This window comes from Equus caballus, chromosome 1, assembly GCF_041296265.1.
Source record: "Equus caballus isolate H_3958 breed thoroughbred chromosome 1, TB-T2T, whole genome shotgun sequence".
Taxonomy (NCBI): domain Eukaryota; kingdom Metazoa; phylum Chordata; class Mammalia; order Perissodactyla; family Equidae; genus Equus; species Equus caballus.
The window spans coordinates 47387780-47410803 of NC_091684.1; the positions used below are offsets into that span (position 1 = coordinate 47387780).

At 35.5% G+C, this 23024-nt stretch overlaps 1 long non-coding RNA gene across 1 annotated transcript in view; it reads left to right on the top strand.

Annotated features, from left to right (window-relative positions):
- LOC106782059 (uncharacterized) overlaps positions 1-23024 on the top strand; it is a 90383-nt gene that overhangs the window by 57338 nt on the left and 10021 nt on the right. The gene's annotated exons all lie outside the window — the stretch shown is intronic.

Consider the following 23024-nt stretch of genomic DNA (forward strand, 5'->3'; position numbering starts at 1 on the left):
ATCTCACTCTCAAAAAGGACGAACTTTTATGTTTCCATTTGTATTTGTTCGAATGTTTTCACGTGAGAGTAAAGGAAAACTTGACTAAAGGTAGCTCAGATAATAACGGATTTGTTTTCTCAGTTCGCACAAAGGCCATGGAAGGGGAAGTTCTACAGGACTCAGGAGCTGTTCTTGTCTCACTTCGGCTATGGTCACTGTGTCAGTGATTATTCACTCATAGTGGCAATATGGCTGCGGCAGTTCCCAGTTTCATTTGGTGACAAAATGACCTCTAGTTAGAAAGAAAAAGAGACAGAGAGAGAGAGAAACAGTTATGTATCTCTTTTCCCAGAGGTTCCCTAACAGACCTTATCTTACAACTCATTTAGCAACTTAGGATGTTTGTAACCAAGCCCATTATGTCCAAAGGAAAATGGTATACCACAAATTGTCTACCTAAGACTTGGCAAGCTACCATCCTCAGGCCAAATCTGATCCACCACTTCTTTTAGTATGGCTGGATTTAGTATAGATTTTACATTTTTGGATCATTGAAAAAAATGTCAAAAGAATACAAATTTTTCATTATATATTAAAATCATATTAAATTTGACTTTTGGATCCATAAATAAAGTTTTCTCAGAACACAATCATGCTCATTCATTTGCGTGTTGTTGATGAGTACTTTTATACTTCTGCAGGAGAGTTGGTTAATTGAGACAGAAAATGGCCCACATAGACCAAAATATTTACAATCTGACCCTTTACAAAAAAGAAAAATGCTGACCTCTGGTTTACTGATCAATAATCCCATGGGAGAATATTATTGATCTTAATCCACAGCCAACCCAGCAGTATTTTCTTGGCCAGGATAAATTTAGAACAGCTGTATCTTTCCTTAAAATTGCCTCATGAATTCGGGAATCTGAGTCTCTCATAAATATATATTTTTTTCTGCTACTCAAATTTGAGATCATTTCTCTTCAATAATTAAGAGAGTGACAACATAGAAATTGAGCATGCTCATTTTTATTTTGTAATTTGTGAGAGTCTAAACCACCTAGTAGTGTTTTGGTAAATATTTAACATCCAGTTCACTAAGAAAAAAATGCCATATTTTCAGCTTGCTAATTTCAGTGGTGACTATTTCCACCATGACCAATTTCAGGTTGCCAGCATGAAACCATTGAATGCAGAGTTGGGAAGAGACGAGCACTACTTGCTATGATGAGTTGTTCACACTGATTCAAACACAAACACCACTAACGGCACTTCTCTAGCCATGAGACTCCTTACTGATGCTTCTTGCATTAACCACAAAATCAAATAAAAATGATAATTCTTATTATTGAAAAAATTTCATATAAGACTCTTGATATTTTAATATGTGGTACTATTTTATAAAGATTTTGTTAACATTATTTTCTCTCTTTCTTTCATACTTTTTTTAAAAAAGATTTTATTCTTTCCTTTATCTCCCCAAAGGTCTCCGGTACATAGTTGTGTATTTTTAGTTGTGGGTCCTTCTAGTTGTGGCATGTGGGACGCCGCCTCAGCATGGCTTGATGAGCGGTGCCATGTCCACGCCCAGGATCCGAACTGGCGAAACCCTGGGCTGCTGAAGGGGAGCGCGAGAACATAACCACTCAACCACGGGGCCGGCCCCTGTACATTTTTGTTTTGTTATCCAACTTTATTAGTTTATCTACAGAGTCAGTTTTCACATTGAATGAGAGAAAAGAAACTGACATTGTTAAATGTACACCCAGGGACTATCTCTATGCTAGATGTTCGTATGTATTCCTTTTAATCCTCTAAACAACTCTGTGAAGTAAATATTATCTCTGAAATGTATCTAAAGAAATTTATTTTTACAGATTGATAAATTGCCCAGGTTCACACAGAGAATAAATTTTGGCACTGAAATTCTATGTAGACCTATATGACTTCACAGTCTGAAGTGGAAAAGACAGAGAATTCACCTCGCAGGAGGCATTGCAGCATCATGAATATCAGGAGAAATGATGGGACAAAGTCAATAGTGGATTTTATACAGGTAAAAGACTTATTTGAGCAACAAAAATGGGATATAATTCCACTGAGGCAAGATATACATTACCAAATCTATAGGAAAAGTTCTGTTATTGGTGGGCCATGGCTATGTCATATAAAACATTTAATTTCACATAAACTACTAACATTAGACGACTTGTTAAAATAAGCAAATGATTACATAGGCCATAGAGGACAAAAGTAGTAACACAGCAGCAAAGAAAATAACTGGAAGATTTAGCTATCTGCCCTCTGCACCCCAAAGTCTGCCACCGCAGAAGCTTAAGTGAACAAAGGGAAAAGTTTGGGTCAGCAAAATTCATAAATTTAAAGGAGTAGCCTTGCTGAGCTGAGGCTCACACCTTGAGGAAGGGAGATGCTCCAACTGCTGCTGCTGCTCCTGAGAAGGGGCTATAAGGCTAATGTGGGGGCTGCTGCATACAGCAGTAAGCTGAAATCAATTACTGTTCCTAGGACAAACTATGGCTCATGGAGTAATTGGTAAAAACAAGCAAGCAGGAAGAAAGAGGTCCCTTCTTCCCTTCTCTTGCCTTCCAGTGTTTCTCTGGTACTTCCCAATAGCAGAACCTAATAGGAATTCCACTCAACGAAGTCTAGGAAATGTAGCTTGCTGATCCCCATCACAAGATCACAATGAATTTGATGCAGACAGATATCGCTAAATTCCATCATCATTGGTAAATCCATGACCCTCCCTCGTTCTTTTATCTGCCTTGATTTCTTATAGATATCTGTGATTATAGAACACTCAGTATGTTTTTTGTTTTCTCCTGTAATGGCATTTCAACTGTCCTTTGGAGATCCACCTTTTTCTTTCTCTTCTAGTTCACATTATCTCAGAGGGGTTGACCCAATCACCACCTGTAGTGGTCAGAGTATCTCTCAGGCCTGTCCAAAAAAGGACACTACTCCATTAACCATAGTGGTTTATTTTGTAATGTGCTCCTGATCCAAGCTAGTCTAATGAGAAACTTAGGCAGAAATTTTGTTGAAATTATTGGGTAAACAAATGTTCTTTTTCTGCAGAAGTAGCTAAGCTGGCAGGATTCAGCTCGCTGCTGCTGGTGGCCATCTTGCCTTTGGGCAATATTGGGTACATTTCTTTGGGAAAACCTACAAGAAACGTACATAATATAAAGGAGAGCAGAGCAAAGTTATAATGAGAAATTTCTTACAACCTACCTTCAGTTGAGCCTGAAACTAGCTCTAAATTTAGATTCTTAATAATAATGCTATTAATAATAAAAAAACATTCATATATCAAATACTATGTGCTGGCACTCTTCTATATGCTTCATGAGACTGCTCCGTATAATACTCATATGGACTCTATGAAATAGATATAATTATTATGTAATTTTATATATAAGGAAACTGAGCTAAAGAGTAGCTAGGTGACTTACTCAAAGTCACATAGTTAGTAAATAACTTAACTCAAGAATGTGTGCTGTAACTCTTGTCATTGTGTGGTTTGATGTACTTCAGTTATAAGAATCAAAGCTTTCCATGTTAGTTTATGGTCATTTGGGTTTTTGTTTTATTTGTTTTGTTATGGTGTGCAACTAAAATGTCCTCACTAATAATATCCTCTCAGCAAAAGTAATCTATTTTTCCTCCAAAATCAACATTTATATGTATTCATTTATTTTATGTCACTCCTTCTTTGGTTTCTTAAAATGTATTTATGTGTGAATAAGTATTCTTTCTGCTACCAGAATTTGCAGAAATTTCATGGGAATATTCTCAGACATATTTTGTTGCCCACATCACATTCTAGCAAGAATTAATAATCAATGATACATTCAGAATTAAAGTCAACTTTCAGGAAAGCCTCATAGTTTAAATATTCAATGATAGGAAATAATATTGATTTCGTCTTGAGTGCTTATTTCTGAAGAAAATACATTTATTTTCTTTATGATAAGTTCTAGGAGAATTTGGTAAATCAAGATATTTCATTTCTGTGAGTTGAGAAAATGGTTTCTTGTATTTTGCTATTCCCAGTGCGTCATTTGTTTCCTCACACCAAGATAAGAAAGGTTGCAGCATGTGCTTATTTTTGTTTGGAGCATAACGGTTAATGGTTTTTTCTGCTCTTAGAATTTTTTAAGCCATTAATTTTATCTCAGCCCTTTTTGCATTCCACACCTTCCTGCATACTAATTAAGTGGGTAAACTTCTCTTACAACCACCTCTCCTTACTAGCCCAATTCAATTTGTTCCTCCCCTGTCACACTCAGTGCCCTATTCTGTTCCTCAGTGACAAGCTGACAAAATATAATGCTTTCCTTCTGTCATATATTTCTGGTGGTAAAGTAATAATACAGTGAATGTAAAGCCTCATTTTAGCCATCATTTAATTATGGACATGTAGGCTCTGAAAGAGTTCAGAGGTCTTTATTGTCCAGTGTCTGTTGCATGCATGGATTCCATTAGCAGAATGAATTCACAACTATTCAGGTAAAATATATCCAGTACAAACTTAATTCTTCTCTATTAAGTTACATTGTATGTCAACTATAAAAGTTGATTAGGAGTAAGTCAATACTTCCATTAAAAAGCTGCCTCTATAAAGAGATGCAGTTTGATTACTAGGAAAGAGACAAGGATATTACAATAAACCTACTCTGTACTTTTCTCAAAACTTTCTACATCGCAACCCTATATTCCATCATGTAACTCATGGACTTTGTCGAACCTCCATTGTCCAGATTTTATAAAGCAGGAACCAGAGACTGTCCTTTTCCTGGTTTTTCCCAGGGGATCTTGGATCCTCAGTGGAAAAGTACTTTGAAGTTCACAGTATAGCTGAAAGATTGAATAAACACCTATGCCTCTCTACCAAGATTACACTAAAATGAGAGTAAAGACATAAAAATAGTATAAATCTTCAATTAAGAAGAGAATGGAAGGGAAACAACAATACAGCAAGATTACAATAGATTTCTCATGGGCAGAAAGAATAAAGGTAACCAATAAAGTAGACCAGAGAAATGCTTGGCCTAGAGCACGTGAGGAAAAGGGTATAACCAAGAAGGAGCAAGTCATTGTAGCAAAATCTCAGTGCCTTGGTGTTTAGAATAGCCAGACACTAAGTAGAGTAGAAATGAAACTTGGGGCTGCAAGTATGGGGATTAATTTAACAATTACATATGAAAGACATAAAAGAATTTATTTACATGCTTGCACTCTGGAATTTCTGTGTGCTTGGGTGGGTAAGAGGTACAAATGCTTACCATTTCTGGCATTTGATCTCCCTCATCCTTAGTGAAGCCCACTCAGTGAAAAGCCCCATGCTGAACTCAGAGCTGTCAAGGATCTTTTTTTGCCCCTTGAAATGAAGAAAAACATGGTAGAAAAAACTCTAAACTAAGTTACATGCACAGAAATATCTGAATATACGCTCAATCTATAAAGCAAGATTTGAGTGTCATGAAAAAATAACAGAAAACATGGAAGAAATTCTCAAGAAATAAAAAATAGCTGAAAAGTGTTTTATTAGATGTTATAAAAAAGAATTTTGACAATCCATTGAAAATCATGAGACAGAGCGAGCAATATGAATGAAAGAACAATCCACAGAGTCCAATACAATAATAGTGTGTTTCATTAAAAAACAGAGATAAGAGGAAAACTCAAAATAAAAACATGTGAGAATTGCAAAAATCAATCATAGCTAAAAAGAAGAATTGTTTCTTTATTATAAATCATGTTACAAGGTTCCTTGGCAACATATTTATAAAAAGCAAAAGGATTTCATTAGAGTATACTCAACTTAGTCATTTCTAGACTATGAATTCTGTCTTTATTTTGAATGCAACACTAGATAGTCAAATATATAGGGATTATAACCTAGTTGCCTTAAAAGAATGAGACAAGCAAGGAGCAAGGGTTGTCAGCATTGTTAGCTGTGGAATTATTCCTAGGAATCCAGTAATGACAAAAAGGAAAAGGAAAATAATACCTTTGTCACTTTGATATGTTGATCATAAAGCAATATAGACAGTGGAGTGTGCAAATTTTGGTGAAATCTGAAACTACTTTATGATTTAAAAAAGACAATTGGTCAGTGGACCAACATCAATTTGGAAAAAGGAAAATAGGAACAAGAAAAAATTATTTTGATACTAGCTAGACAAAGGGAAAAGAATTGTGAACAAGATGTGTTCCTTGACCTCAAGGGACATGCCCTCTAATGTGACAAAATAGTCAATTAAATAAGGAAGTACAATGCAGAATAATCAATAAAAATAGAGCTATAGTAACAGGATACTCAGAGACTGTATGTGATGGACATTTAGTGCCATCTTAATATTCTGTAACTTCATGAATCTTTGATGGGGTGTAAGTTTTTGTTATGGGCATTTGATTAATATACTCATTCTAAAGACACAGGCACTTCAGTTTTGTGTCATCTTAATAGCATCAGGTAAGTATTCTGTCAACAATACTAGAATAGTCAATGCCTTTATGACTGAGTTGGATGAAAACATAAACGACATGAATATCAAATATGTGAGTAACTCAAAATTGAAAAAGATAAATTTTGTTAAATATAATTAGAACTTGAAATGACTTCATAGTACTTAAATAGTCAAACACAAAATCAATTTGAACAGACAGAAATCAAACATCAAAACAGAGAACTGCATTTGTATTTAAGAAAAATAAAATAATTTAAAATTGGATACTGAAAATTTGGTTTAACAAGTAGAAAGAAGAAGAGAAGGAGAAGAAAAGGAGGGAAGGAGGAGGAGAAGGAGGAGAGAAAGAGGAGAATATTTGGTTGACAAGAACGTGCAAATAACTATCACATATTGAGCACTTACCTTAATCAAGGAACTATTTTAGGTATTTTTACACATGCTATCTTTAATGTTCATATTAACCCAAATGGTACATATTCTTAGTCAACGTTGTATAGAATTAATTTCTCCGTGGCCATCCTGCACGTAGAGGTGAAACCAGTATTTGAATCTAAAACTAATAGCGAGAGGCCTAGATGGGTAATACTGATTTAGAAGTGATTTATAGTAGTAAAATAGGGAAACAGTTTGGTTACATTTCAAATGTAAAAATTGTATTTGGTGAAAAATCTTGTAAAGAAAATGTTTATGTACATTAATGCAGTATTTTAAATTAGTTAATATAAAATATTATGTACACATCAAGTAATATTTTTCATAATCCAAAAGGTGTTGAGAAAAGCTGTCAAAATACAGAGAACAAGGCTAATTCTTACCAACAGATGAGTGAGTCAATACACTTCAACACTCAACGACATAGGAAAAAGTCTAGGAGATGATTATGACCCTCTTTTGCACTGGAGAAAAGAAGGGATCAAAATGGAAACGACTGATGTGTCTATAAAAGGGACTGTGAAGGACCTTCATGTGGATAATTTCTTGGGTACCTCAGAAATGTTTCTCATTTAAGAATAGCGTCAATAAGTCAAGTGCTCATGAATCCATATCCCACGCATTGGAATCAGCACATGTAAATATCCCTTATTTCGAAATGGCACTCATTCTCCTGATGGCTTTTGTGAGTCGACTTTGATGATACCAACTTGGCAGCCTATAAAGCTTGATAGTTTTCCTTGGTTCTTGCTGGGACAAAGCAAGCTGGAACCCACTGACAGGGAGCAGAACGAGGCAATTGAGTGTTTGAAAGGATGAAGAGGATTAAGCTCTGAGAAAATGAACTTTAGGGATGAAAATTGTTTTTGAACATGTGGGATTGGGTGTATATTATAAATTCATTCTCCTTCCTTCATAGGGTTGAACCAAAAACAATGTGAAAGATTTCAACTAAAATGGGAAACAAGCTTTGAATAATTGTCCGAGTTCAATGATAGAAATGGCTGCACTGAATATTATGTTTTAGCCACCAAAGATGGAATTAGATGAAACAGAATGGTGCTTGATCAGGATGCTTTGTGGGTAATTTTCTGCTAGGAACAAGCTTATATCAAAGGATGTTGAAGTCCCTCTTAGCGTTAACTTCTTTGATACTAATCATTGTGAAGAAAGCAGGAAACAATTCAACAAATAACAATTAGATATTGAACAATGTGTGTAAATAGAAAAATTGCCATTTAGTTAAGTAGCCTCCCTAATGAAATCCTTTTGCTTTTTATAAATGTATTGCCAAGAAACCTTGTAATAACATGATTTGTAATAAAGAAACAATTCTTTTAGCTATGATTCAGTAGAGAACTATTAAGTAGAAATAATTGAAGAGTGTATAATGTGTTTGTAACTATAGGGGTAAATGGGGAAAAGAAAAGATGTATATAAAAAGATGAATCAAGTTACCAACCACCTCAGGGAAACATGAACACAGCCAGCAAAATGAATGGTTACTTATTAATAGTTTCATTAAACAATTATTTTAAAGGTGTATTCCAACTTTAATATGTAAAATCAACTTGATATGTTTCTAACTCCCACCTCATGGAAAGCTTTAACTTTATATTTGGAACAGATGGTTTCTATTAAAGCTGTATTTACTGTTGTTTATCATTCCATTAAATTGGGGCTTGGGATGGGGATGTGAATGGGCAGGAAATTCAGAATTAACTCAAGGAACATTTTTCACGATTATCAATGATATTAAATAAGTTCAAAAACTGAAGTACATGATTTGTTCAAACTATAATTTGAATTATAGGCTATTTTTCTCTGGGAGCACTGAAACAATGATTGAAATCATTATTTCAAATTTACTTAATAAGCAATGTAACAGCATTTCTTTAATTTTAATAGGATATACATTCATGTGGAAAAGAGTGTATAGTGACAAAAATTCCTTCAAAGTTATTAGATTATTTTGAAAGACGTCTTAGGTGTGTATATGCGTAGAAATATACAAAATCAGTTTGATTTTTTTTCAATTAAAATACGTCTGTGATAGGGGCTTGCCCGGTGGCTCGTTGGTTAAGTTCGCACGTTCCACTTTGGCAGCCTGGGGTTCGCCAGTTCGGATCCCGGGTGCGGACATGACAGCGCTTGGCACACCATGCTGTGGTAGGCGTCCCATGTATAAAGTAGAGGAAGATGGATACGGATGTTAGCTCAGGGCCAGGCTTCCTCAGCAAGGAGAGGAGGATTGGCAGTAGTTAACTCAGGGCTAGTCTTCCTTAAAAAAAAAAAAAAACCTCAAAAAAAAAAAATACGTCTGTGATACATGGAATTTTAAAACTACCTCCAATGACTCAGGCCCTCATATATTCCCCTCCCCTTGAGTGTGGGCAGAACAGATGAATATGATGGAATAACATTCTTATGATAATTTTACGTTATATGGCAAAGATTTGCAGATGTAATTAAGATTCCTGATTAGCTTGACTTTAAGCCAATTAAAAGGGAGAATATTCTGGGTGGGCCTGGCCTAATTATGTGAGCCTTAAAAGGGAAAAGAAGTAGAAGCAGACACTCATTCCCCTGCTGGTCTAGAAGAAGTAAACTGCCATGCTGTGAACTGCTTATGGACGCGAGACAACAAGGAACTCTGTGTGGCCTCTAGAAAGTGAGAGCTGACGGCCAGAAAGAAAAGGACCCCTTGGTCATACTTCACAAGGAAATGAATTCTGCGAACACCATTGAGTTTGAACGAAGACCTTGAGCCTCACATAAAATTATAGCCCCAGCCCACACCTTGATTCAGCCTGGTGAGACCCTGAGCAGTTTACAACTATAATTTGAATTCCTTATCTCAATACTCTATTTTTAAAGAGTAGCTCTTTGCACTTGTTACTCTATACCTTGGTTTATTAGTTATGGATGAAATCTTTTGATTCTTAGTCATTAAAGATGAGAAAATCAGCCTTGCCGCACCATCTTCCAGCTTCCCCTCTCAACCTTTTAACATAAGTTGTCAATATCTTTTCTATATTAAGAGTTTATATCTTTAACATAATTCTCATGTTTCTTTTGGTCTTAGTTCTATCAACAAACATATTTACTGCTCATTCCCAATCCTTTATCTATAGTTCTTCTAATCATCTTTTAGTTGGCTGAATCTCTTTCAGCAGATGATTCAAAAAGGACATGTGGTGGTGCTGGCCTGGTGGCGTAGTTGTTAAGTTCATGGGCTGTGCTTTGGCGGCCTGGGGTTCTCAGGTTCGGATCCTGGGTGTGGACCTACACACTGCTCATCAAGCCATGCTGTGATGTTATCCCACATACAAAATAGGGGAAGATTGGCACAGATGTCAGCCCAGGGACAATTTTCCTCACAAAAAATAAATAAAAAAGAATAATCAGAATTTCATGCAAATATGTACATACATGATTATTTGTTACAGCAATTCTTATAGTAAAATTCTTGGATACAAAAAATGTCTGACAATAAAGAAATAATGGAATATCTTCTAGAATATTATGATGATATTAAATACCATGCTTTTTAAGAGTGCTTAAACACATGAGAAAATTTAAAATTACTAATACGTGTTTTAAAAGCCTAATATAATGTCATGTGTGCATTTAAAACTGATAATTAAGAAAACTTTATTCATGCACAAGATTGGAGAAAATAATGCCAGGAAGCAGTAAGAATACAGTAATTTTTATTTTTATCTTTGTAGTTATATAAAATATATATAATCATGTATTATATAAAAATATATAATAGAATACATTATATATTATAATTATAACGTTATGTAATATAGTTATATAGATATAATGGTCAGATATTCTTCATAATGGAAAAATAATAAATGTTATAAAGACAAAGATACAGCATACTGTGTGTGGGGCCTAGGGCTCAGAATTGTATACCACATTACCCAGCATTTCTTGTCACTACACAAAGCTGCCATTTTTTTGCCAACCACTCACCTCCGTTTGGTATGACTGGGCAGTTATGGTCTCACTCTTTTCCAAGTAACTGATAAATTTTCTCGGAAAACTCTCTGACCGTGTTAAATTTGAAGTTTTAAGTTGCAAAAGAGTTTTTGGCTTAGGCAAAGACTGCTCGCTAATCCTCCCAAACCATGAGAGAGAATTCAGACGAGATTCAGAGAAAGCTCTGGGGCATGTGTGAAAATGAACTCTCATTGAATTTGAAATATAAAAATTGATTTTTCCCAGATATTTGTGTTGAGAGAAGGCCGAGGAGGCAGGCTGCATTTAAGTATTGAATTGTTTATATATGTGCATGAAGCTCTTTCTAAGAAGAACCAAAAAGTATAAATGATACGTTTGTATAAAAACTTGAAAACAAACATAATTTTGTAAACTTGTTATTCTAAATTTTCTGGATTATTCTATAACTTCTGTCTTTCATGGAGTAATAGAAATCCTTGTGCTTATTCACTTAACTAAGTGAAACATCATTAGCTATTTTTACAGATTCAGAAAAAAATCGTCCAAATTTTTTTCTCTTTGATAACTGTAAGTAAAAACATTCAGTAAAAGAAGTCCCATATGCTTCTAATAAAAACGTTGGTTTGACAAAGTATTTGATAATTATTGAATCTGGCATATTGCTATCTAAGAATTAAAAAGGATAATATAATAGTTAAGACTACACAGAACATGTCACCCAGCATTGGAGTACGATCTCCTCCAGTGTGCAATGCTGGGGGAACACAAGCAAAATCGTTTTTCCGTCTGAAGTAACAAGGCAAGGTTTGATACAATTAACTGAGATGATACACGGGTTCACCTTCTTAGACTTACATATTTTCTTTTGGTGCTCTAAAATTTGTCTGTTTCCTGGGTCACCATTTATTAATAATATTCTCCTAGAATGGGTTAACATGAATGACATAATGTGCTATATTAGAGAACACGATCTTTGTAGGCAGACTGACAGGTTCTGTCATTAATCAGCGGTATGACCTTGAGCAAGTAACTTGATCTCTCTGAGCCTCAAATTTGGAAAATGCTTACAGTTCTGAGAATGAGGGTCTAATGAAGAAGATGGAATATGTAAATGTTCAAATATGATGTCAAATTGCATTCCAGGTATAACTAAATGGCAAACAGCCATACCGTAGCTGTCAGTTCTCTCATAAAATTAGCACCTCTTTTTTTTTTCTGTATTCCTTTGGGACTTGTTAAAATATGCATTTTTGAATGATTAAAATGTATTTATTTAATTGTTAGATTCAAACACTTGAATGCACTCCCAGGATGAAACACTGAAGGGCTATTATTCCAAGTTTTTGAATTTTCAATAAATTATGATAATAGAGTAGTTAAGGGTTATCATGTCTGGATTTCAATCCTACCACAAACACTGACAAGCTGTGACACCTCAGGGGTGTTTCTTAACCAATATCTGCCTCAGATCTTCTATAAATTGAGAATGATTAATGATAGCACCTACCTTGTAGGGTTGTTCTGGAGTAGATGAATTAAGACAAATTAAAATGTTCAGTCCTATGTCTTGAATATTCCTAAAAATTCATATTTTTATTATTTATTGGTAGTTTCTAAGTCTAGAAACTTTTTACAGCTCAGGTCCCTATAGCCTGATGAAAGTTTTGAGAAGATGCGTGTTCTATTTTCACTTTTATTTCTAATTCTCATTCAAGTTTGCTTACTAGAATTGGTACTCAGCAGATCAAATTAATCTCTGCATGATGACTCTTTTTGTGATCATCAATCTAGCTCATTAGATCTCCAATGAGATTTTCTTCTGTTCATTCTTTTAGCCTAAAATGCAATGTTAGGCCACGCTGAAGTTATGCACTGTTTGATCTGATCCCTTTTGTACAGTGGGAAAACCCCACTGTGAGGAAATAAGCATTGTATTTATAAAAGAAGGACTATGAGTTAAAGGCCAAGGTCTTCAAATTAGTCATCAGCAACAAAAAGTAGTCCAATGTGGCTCAGGTAAGCTTTGATTCTAGGCCCAAAGTCAAAGTATAGGTTTAGTCTCAAATCCTGCTTGCCTCCTTCAAAGCTTTTCAGGGTATTTTTCTCATATTTCCCCACTCAACCCTAATATTTCCATATGAATCCATGCCTCACTTTCTAACACATTGGATTTTAAGGCTTGCTCATTCTTAATCAGTACTCTTTTCTGTTTCCAATTTTATTATTTTATTTTCCATTAATATTTTATTGCCTTTTCCCTTCTAATTTTGTAAGAATTCACTGCACTCTAGCAGCCTGCCTCTGCAAGCTGCTGATTAAATGATTATTTAGAAAGATGAGTTCTAAATCTTGCCTTTGGCAATTTGAGTAGCTAAACAGAAGTGAAATACACACACACACACACACACACGTATATAATACATACATAATAAAGATACCAAATTTTTAAAAGATAATACCAAACAAAGGAGGACTGGATAAGTTTTTTTCCTTTGTTGAATGGAGAGAAAATCTCTATTTGTACATATTTTCTCAAATAACTCAAATCTACTTTAGTGTCTGAGTGATTTGGACAGAGAGCATCTGACCAAGATCTAGTGGAAAAGAGTCAGCTCTCACAATCTTTAGTGTGATTACTGGGCTTCAGGTACCTCCCACACTTCGTTCTAATGCAAGCTGTTTCAAGGCTAATATTCTTAACACACAATTTCAGTAGTGTAGTTCGGCAAGCCAAAATAGACTGTGGTTTCACATTCACGTTAATAATATGATCCCAACCTATCTGTTGAGTCTATAACTACTTCCTTGCAATTGTCTGTATATACCCAGGACAAGCCCCTCTCACCTACTTCCTTGCCTTCACCCATCCTTGCACTCTGCCTAAAGCACTCTTTCCCTATCTCATATTCATCTGTGCAATCCTACCTATCTTTGTAAGCTCAGTGCCATTGTTCTCTAAGAGGCCTCTCCTAACTAACAATTAGAAGTAAATATATCTATGTATCTAATGTTATAAATGTGATATGGAGACACACCTTTATTGCTGTCACTGTTTTATTAGAAGTTTATTGTCTAATTTTGATCATCAAGCCCAAATGTAGGCACCTCTCTGCACTTTAAAATTAGGTCAGTTAGTACACTTTAAAAGCGAAGCCAATCAGGCCTTGAGAGACGAGCAGCAGGTGAATGGCTGCACAGACTCAGGCCATTTTGTTAAATACGCCACGTCCTCTTTCTATCTGAACAGTCACATTTCTTATCCCTATCAATTACTGCTAGATTATGAACATGATAACTGCAGGGAACTCTGCAGTATCCATTATCAATATTCTCTGTGTCTTACTCAAAAAGTATTTTTAAAAAAGCAAATCAACCATAGTTAAAAATCTATATATAGACACACAAGATATGGATCAGTATTGTAGTTTTTTTAAAAATCATATAAAAAGGGAGTTACTACCAAGTCTTCAAAAATGTTAGAGACAAATGTTGAAATGTAGAAGGCACCAGTATTTTAGTGTGGTGGAAGTGTTTTTGTCAAGAATGGCTTCTGACTTCCGAAGAAAAATTTTCTCTATGTTCAACAGCTTTAAAGCATGAGATACAAAGTAGAAAAAGTAAGTTAATCCAGGTATTTTATATACAGTTTACATGCTAACATCTTTGGCTAGCTTTCTGATGAATACATTCTCTCAAGAATTTTCCCTTATCATTAAATTGATTTGCATTTTAATTTGTAGGCATTTATATCTCAGTACCATTTCAGGTCTTTTCAGGGAACTACTTTAAATATTTCATGTACTAAGTGACTGTGAGCCAAATTTCTCCATGGACTAATGTCATAACTACATAGCAGCTAAAAAAAAAAAAATACTTGAGATTTGATTATTCTGATATAAACTTAGATGAAAACTTTAGACCCTCTCAAAAATGAAAATGCATATACATAAAACATTTTGCATATAATTTCAGGTGATTCATAGGCTTCAAGAGGCCCATGGGGTGCCTAACTATGACACTTTTAAAATAAATGGTCACAAGTTTCTGATATCCTCCCTTTTAGAGATAGGGATCAAGGTTCCTTCTCTTTGATTCTGGGTTTGCTGTGATTCACTTGTAACTGAGAGAATGTGGCAGGAGTGCCAATGCATGGCTAGCTCATACAAGTTGATACATTTTTCATCTTCTTGGCTAGAACACTAGTGCTTGAGGCCCTGAGCAGCCATGTAAGAAGTCTGTCTAACCAAAGGCCATCATAGTGTGAGAAAGTCAATCCACCGTGAACAGGCCATGTGTAGTGGGTTCTGTGGTTAGCAGTCCTAGTCTTTGAGTTCTCATGGTCCTGATGCCAGATGTAAGAATAACCAATCTTTACATGACTCCAACTGAGAGACACTGAGTCACCTCCAGGCTCTTAGCCTTCTCAGCAGAGGAATCTTGGAGCAGAAACAAGGTGCTTCCTCTCTGCACTTTCTAAATTTCCAACCAAAAGAACCCATGAACAAATACAATGTTTGTTTGTTTTTACACAACTAAGTTTGGGATGATTTATTGTGTAGAAACGCTATTCAGATCAACTCATGTTAAGAAGCTTAAATCTATAAAGAATAGAAATCTGGAAGCACTGAGTTTGAACTCAGCTTAGCAAATCCAATCCACCAAGTTAGCATGTGCTAAGTGACGGCTCTCAACTGTGATCTTTTTAAAGATAGACAGGATTTCAAAAGAAATAACATAATAACTAAAACCAACAAACTTAGTTAAATCAATCTTCAGAGGGCATGTCTCTAAGATTTGGCATATTGCCAAGGTATTTCTTCTATAATGGTCAGCACACATGAGGCTCAGGTTGAAAACAAATTAGTTATCAGTGGTTACGGCTTCACATAAAAAGTCTATGTATTCTTCATGATAGATAATAGTTTATAGCTGGTGGTTTTGAGGAAATGGGAAATTGCTTCATACAGTCATTCCATAACTAGCCTGAATGGGCTCCTCCATCTTAGAGTAGCTCCATCATTAGGGACACATCTCTCTAAATTTTGATAAGAAATTTAAAGAAAGAACTTAGAATCATGTGGGATGTTTGAAGGGCCAAGCTTGAAAGAAGATGGGAGACTTCTACCTATATCTTTCTGGAAAACCCAGATAAAATTTAAAATTTAACTATAAAAGAAGCTGGAAATACAGCCTCGCTGTGTTCCCAGAAAAAAAAAAATGTAATGGAGTTGGATGAACACCTAATAATGTCTTGTCAAACCTTGCTAAAAGCTAATTCTGATAATTTTATTAATTATTTTGTACTACATATCTTCCTTTGAATGTCTGATACTTTGGACTTTAACCAAAATATTTATTTTTAGACCCTTCATGATATGAATTGCCAGCTATATTGATGATTCAGTGACAATAGAGAAAAATAGAATATTGGAAATTATAGAAAATAGGTTTTAAGATGTTATAATAACAAGTTTTGGTTCAAAGTGAAAAATTTTGTTTTTTTTACAAAACACCCATTTTGTATTTTTTTGACCAAAGAAGTACATAAAGGCAAGAAATGAAGAATAATTTATTGTATAAACATGTTAGAGATTTTGGCAAACACAAAGTGAAACAATTAGTACCAAAGCAGTTTATTGTCACCTCTAAAATGTAAATTCTGTGCTCAGAGACAGCATGATTCATGATGTTTTCCAGTCTTCTTATTTCCGGTATGGGAAGTGATAATACAAATTCCTCTTCTGGTTCCAAATGCATTTAATTATTTCTAGTAGTATTATTTCCCCAGTGAATCAAAATAATTATTGATTGGTCTGTTTGAAGTGACTGAGCATGAATGAATCTACATGTCTGCAATCACCCCCTTCATCAAAATTAACATCTTCTTTCCTGATAGAAATATTCTTGGCAAAGTCATGGTATCATTTATTCTTTGAAACCATTCTCTTAACCAGAGTGTAGTATCATCTGGTTCTTAAACGACATCAAAACACATCGTTAAAAACAAAGAACTTAGTCACTAGGTCACCAAAAAATCTTTTGGCTTTTCTGAAGAGTCGCTTATATTGAAATAATCACTCTCACTGATGACATTCTAACTCTTTCTCACTTAGCGAATGTAAAGAGACAGTTCTCCTAATCTACCAGCTGATTACCCAGTGATACCATCTAAGAAAGGGAAAATAAATGTTTGATTCTTTCCTTTTATTTACCAGTTGTCAAGGTAAAGAATTGTTTCTTAATAATCTTTCAAATTAGTTTTTTAAAAAAATATCGTTATGAACTCATGCATTTAAACCTATTTGATGGATTTCAATAAATTTTAATCATCATCCTTTTCAAAGATTAAATTTTTCCAACTTTGCCAATGAGTTCTTCCTCAAGTTATAAATTCTTTATTGCAAATTGAACCATGGTTAACATACAGAAGGAGTAAAATTGGCATTTGGATTTCTTTTTGCAAAAGGATCAAGTTTTCTGTGCCCAAACAGTAGCTTCATTTCAGTCATTAAAATACTGTGTTAACTCTTTGTTCAGTGTGTGATGTGTGTGTCCATGTATACATGCATGCATTTGTGTGTGTCCATTTCTGCACATACATATGCATGCTTGTGTTTGTGTAATAGAGATACTTGCTGGTATCTCCTTCCAGAATTATTTACCACTTGACCTCAGAGTGGCTTTATTACATTTCCTTCCCTTGAGTGTATTATTTAAATATTCACTCCATTTTTCTCTGACCTAAAGCATCGATACTAGAAAGGACTAATTATAATTTAATTTTCTTTCCCTTATAAAGAACTAGCTATTTCAGCTAGTGATTTAAAAAATTATATTTTACATTTCAGCGGTTTGTCTTGCAGTTGGTATTGATTCTCTGTGTTACTATTGTCAAGTACATGATGTGCTCATTTCTCAGACAGTTTCCATTTTTTTTAAAGAAACTTTAAAAGTTTTAGTTTTTTCTGCTAATGAAGTTGTTTTTCTTCTTCAGGGACTCCTATTATCCATATGTTGGATATCTTTTTCCAACCTTTGATTTTTATCAATTTCTCTTAAATACTTTTTTTTTTTTTTTTTTTTTTTAAAGATTTTATTTTTTCCTTTTTCTCCCCAAAGCCCCCCGGTACATAGTTGTGTATTCTTCGTTGTGGGTTCCTCTAGTTGTGGCATGTGGGACGCTGCCTCAGCGTGGTCTGATGAGCAGTGCCATGTCCGCGCCCAGGATTCGAACCGATGAAACACTGGGCCGCCTGCAGCGGAGCGCGCGAACTTAACCACTCGGCCACGGGGCCAGCCCCTCTCTTAAATACTTTTTAAAAAATCTGTTTCTTAATTTCATTTTAATTTTGGTTTACCTTGTCTCCTATTTTTCTGAAGGCATTGTGAGTTATGCTTACGTTTTATATTATTTTTAATGTGTCTGATTTGTTTTGAGATAAAAATTGCAGTTTTGATGTATACTCTGGGTATGTCTTTCTAGCATACTTTTATTTTCTGTATTCTTTTTTTATTGTGATAATCTGATATTATATTTGATTTTCATATTGCAGTTAATTTTACGAACTTTAGAAAAAGTTTTGATTTAGAGTAACTTTCTGAGCAGAGCTCTCTCTTCTGTTGTTTTCTTATAAAAACAAACAATGGTTCTCTTGCTTTTGAGATTCCTTGACTCTGTTCTGTTCTCCTGCTTTTATTTGAATCTTATTTCTCCATCATCTCCTTTGCCCTATATACTCAATTCAATTCTATCCCCAATAATTTCTTTTCAGTTTGGACCCTGGAAAAGAACCAGAAAGCATCATTGGTGGGGCAGTTTAGAGAGTTCATAGGGGAGAGTGTCTCTAGTCTTCAATATTACTGTGTACCTTTGTTATATCACTTGCTATTGAAGAAGGCAAACACTCCCACCCCTCCAGTTTTAGTTGATTTTCTCCAGTTAGCCTGCATAACCTTCTAGCAATAACCTTATCAGTTATTTGGGGCTTCCCAGTTCTCAGGATCTCTAGACTCCCTGCTGTTTCCTCCAATTTCTTCTAAATAGATGCAGATACCATGCTAACTTTGCAGTTATTTTTATTTTTATTTTTAATTTGGAGTGGATACCTTGTGACCTTGTTCTGTTGTAAGTGTTTTTCATTTGTTTTTCATTCTGATATCTAGATGTCCTCTCTAGAGCACATAGTATATAGGTATTCAGTGAGTAAAAACTATACTGCCATTGCCATCTTCCTTCTAGTAAGTATATTACTAGTAATTAGCAAATGCCTGACAGAGTGTTTGGCTTATAAAGATTTAATAAAATATTTATTAAATCTGTAATTTAATTGATATATGAGTTAATTCATATACAAATAAATGTTTGAGTATTTGGTTTCATTACAACTTTATCCTTTATGGTACTTGAATAAGAGATAGTGATTCTCACGCTGTCCTCAGATTGATTTATTCTAGGATGACTATGCAATTTGTCCTCCAAACCAAACATATTTAGGTGTGAAATGGGATCTTTTAACAATTTTTGTGGAGTAACAGATGGAAATGAGCAAAAACAAGTACGCATGGTCCCCCTATTTTTACTTAACCAAGTCTTTTGTGTGTCACCTGGTCAAAGAGGGTGATGTATCCTCCCCAAAAGCAGAAACATCACCTCTCCAAATTTGTTGCTTTGACAATTTCTTCTCTCACAACTGTAAAGAAATTGTTAAAAATACGTCCACTACATTAGGAAGCACAGGAAACAATGACTTTCCAAGTGTGATCATAAGCTAAACGAATAGGAATAGATTACATTAGATCTCAAGATTTACATTTAATTTCAAATTTGGTATAATGCAAGAGTCAATATTGGAAGAAATACTAACAGAAGGAACTGTATCAGCCTGAAAAAGAATGAGAAATAGCTTGCGTAATAGTGTCTGCTAACCTGTGGGCGAGATACACTTAGGCAATGTGGAATTAAGACAAGACTGGCAAAGACTGACTATATACTTACAGTTTGGCCAAAGAACTAATTGTGCTCCATCACCTAGGTTATGACATAGTCAAGTGCTCCCATTGGGCTCCTTGATCACAGTTAGAAAATTTTGGAGCTATCCAGGATCACCAACACAAAGCCCTCTGGATATAAAAGGCCGTGATGCTCATCTTTCTTTCCATTTAAGACTGTAAAATAGATGGGTTGTCCAAAGATAGAATTTAGCATCATTTCTGCATCATTTAAAAGTGGTGTATCTTCTTCTCTTCAGCATGTACCCTCTTAATTATTTCAGGAAAGTATTTGAGAGACACACATCCAGCTGTTGGCCAGGTGGCTCAATTATGCTAAATTATCTTTGTTCTTAGAGTTTATTTCCTCATGATCTTTGTGGATTACAGTGGCAGAACTCTTCCTCTAATCAAAAAGCACTTTGCTTAGTTGCTATAAAGCCTATGAGGGACCGAGAAAGCACTAGAATTCTCCTTTACAATGTAGGAATTCACAGCATAGAAAATTTAGATTAGCTCATCTAAACATAAGGAGATCTTTTTTGAAGAAGAAGAAGATTAGCCCTGAGCTAACATCAGCGACCAATCCTCCTCTTTTTGCTGAGGAAGACTAGCCCTGAGCTAATATCTGTGCCCATCTTCCTCTACTTTATATGTGGATGCCTGCTACAGCATGGCTTGACAAGCAGTGCATAGGTCTGCACCCGGGATCTGAACTGGTGAACCCCAGCCACCGAAGCAGAACATTCAAACTTAACCACTGCACCACCAGGCCTGCCCCCATAATGAGATCTTTGGTATAGTAAAATGAGAGGTCGCCTATTCTCTATGGACTGCCCTGATAATCAAATGCCAAGATCAACAGTGACAATAGGCCTCTCCATCTCCATCACACCTATCACCATAAACATACAAAGGCACAGAGTCACATACACATACATATAAATTTGTTGTATTAGTTATATATAGCAGCTTAACAAATTACCACAAAATTTAGAGCTACACAACTAACATCTATTATCTCACATTTTCTGCAGATCAGAAATCTGGGAACTTCTTCAGGGTCTCTCATAGGCTGCATCAAGGTGGTGGCTGCACTATAGTGAACCCAAAGCTCAACTGGGAAAGAATTCCCTTCCAAGTCCCAAAGATTGTCAGCAGGATTCAGTTCCTTGGAGGCTGTTGAACCAAGGGCCTCTGTTTCTCATTGGCTATGGACTGGAGACTGCCCAAAGTTTCATGCTTTGTGGGTTTCTCCAACATGGTAGCTTGTGTGTACAAGTCAAGAAGGCAAAAGAGTCTGGTAGCAAGATGAAGTCACAATCCTTTGCAACCTAATCACAGATGTGATATGCCAACTTTGCCATGTTCTGTTGGTTAAACAAAGTTACTAGGCTCAGCTCACACTCAATGTGGATGAGTTACACAAGGGTGAATAACAGGAGGTGGAAGTCATTAGCAAAGCTTTCGATGTTTGCTTATCACAGAGATTAAAGAGAAGGATTTGGTAAGAGATGGCCTAATCAGCTCTGCCATCCTCAGCTCATTACTCACCTTAAATGGTTGAGTTCTTCAGAAGGAGATACTGAGGTGGAGTTTAGGATGTAAGATATTCACTAAAGGGATCCAGCAGACTTGAGTTAAAGGGCTATGGTGGAAGACAAAATTAACTCTTTATTGCTTTCTGTTGTATCCAGTCTTTTCTCCTTTTTTTTTTTTTGAGGAAGATTGGCCCTGAGCTAACTGCTGCCAATCCTCTTCTTTTTGCTGAGGAAGACTGGCCCTGAGCTAACATCCATGCCCATCTTCCTCGATTTTATATGTGGGATTCCTGCCACAGCATGGTGTGCCAAGTGGTGCCACGTCCACAGCTGGAATCTGAACCGGTGAACCCTGGGCCACTGAAGCAGAATGTGTGCACTTAACTGCTGTTCCACCGGGATGGCCCCTCCAGCCTTTTCTTATGTAAGAAGACTTTTGATATGCCAACCTGAAGTGTATAGATATCCATCAGTTAAATATGTGTGTAGATGTGTATTTTATGTTCGATAAAATTTTATGAATCTTTAGGAATTGTATACATAACCAGTTTACCTGGGAAAAAGGCATATGTGTACTCATATTTTAATATTACTAGCTTTCGTGTCAGACTATCTAGTTTCTGAACTCAGCTCTATTCTTTTCGAGTTATATGACCTTAAGCAAGATTCTCTTCTTTTTTTTTTTCGTGAGGAAGATTTGCCCTGAGATAACATCTATGCCAATCTTCCTCTATACAGTATGTGGGATGCCTCCACGGCACGGCTGATGAGTGGAGTAGGTCCGCATCCAGCATCTGAACCTGTGAAACGGGCTGCCTAAGTGGAGCTCGTGGAATTTTAACCACTAAGCCATGGGACTGGCACCCATTAGGCAACATGCTTAACATCTTTAAGTTGCAATTTCTGATTAAGAAAATGAAGTTGAGAGCCAGGCCCAGTGGCCTAGTGGTTACGTTCAGCATGCTCTTCTTTGACAGCCCAGGTTCTATTCCCAGGCATGGACCTACACCACTCATCTGTCAGTGGCCATGCTGTGGTGGTGGCTCACATACAAAAAGAGGAAGATTGGCAGCAGATGTTAGCTCAGGGTGAATCTTCCCCAGCAAAAAAATAAATTAATTAATTAAAATAAAGATGATCATAATAATAGCAGCTGCATTATTGGATCTGTATGACTATGAAATGAGGATATCCATGCAGAAGAGTTTAACAGTGCTTAAGTATATTATATAAACAAATGTAAACCATTATTGTTATTTTCTGCATAAAATTAACGGTCTGAAAAAGAACAATTCTGGGTCTAAAAGAGGAAAATGGAAACCATTCAGCACATTTGACTGAGTATTCTATTTAGTTTTTAGGAAGGACTTTAAGTATGGTTTTGGCAGATGATAAAAGAAGATGCTACATTTGGAGTTGAATAACAGAGCTATTGAAGGTTTAGATAACAGTTACATATAACTCAGTCCTCTTTCCTTCCAAACCTCAACTGTAAAATGCACCGTAGGCTTTAGAGAAAGTAAACATGAAAATCTCAGAAATATTTTCTACACGGAAGATTTAGAGTAGAGAATTTACTATAACCAAATCAGTGTTCACTGCCTTG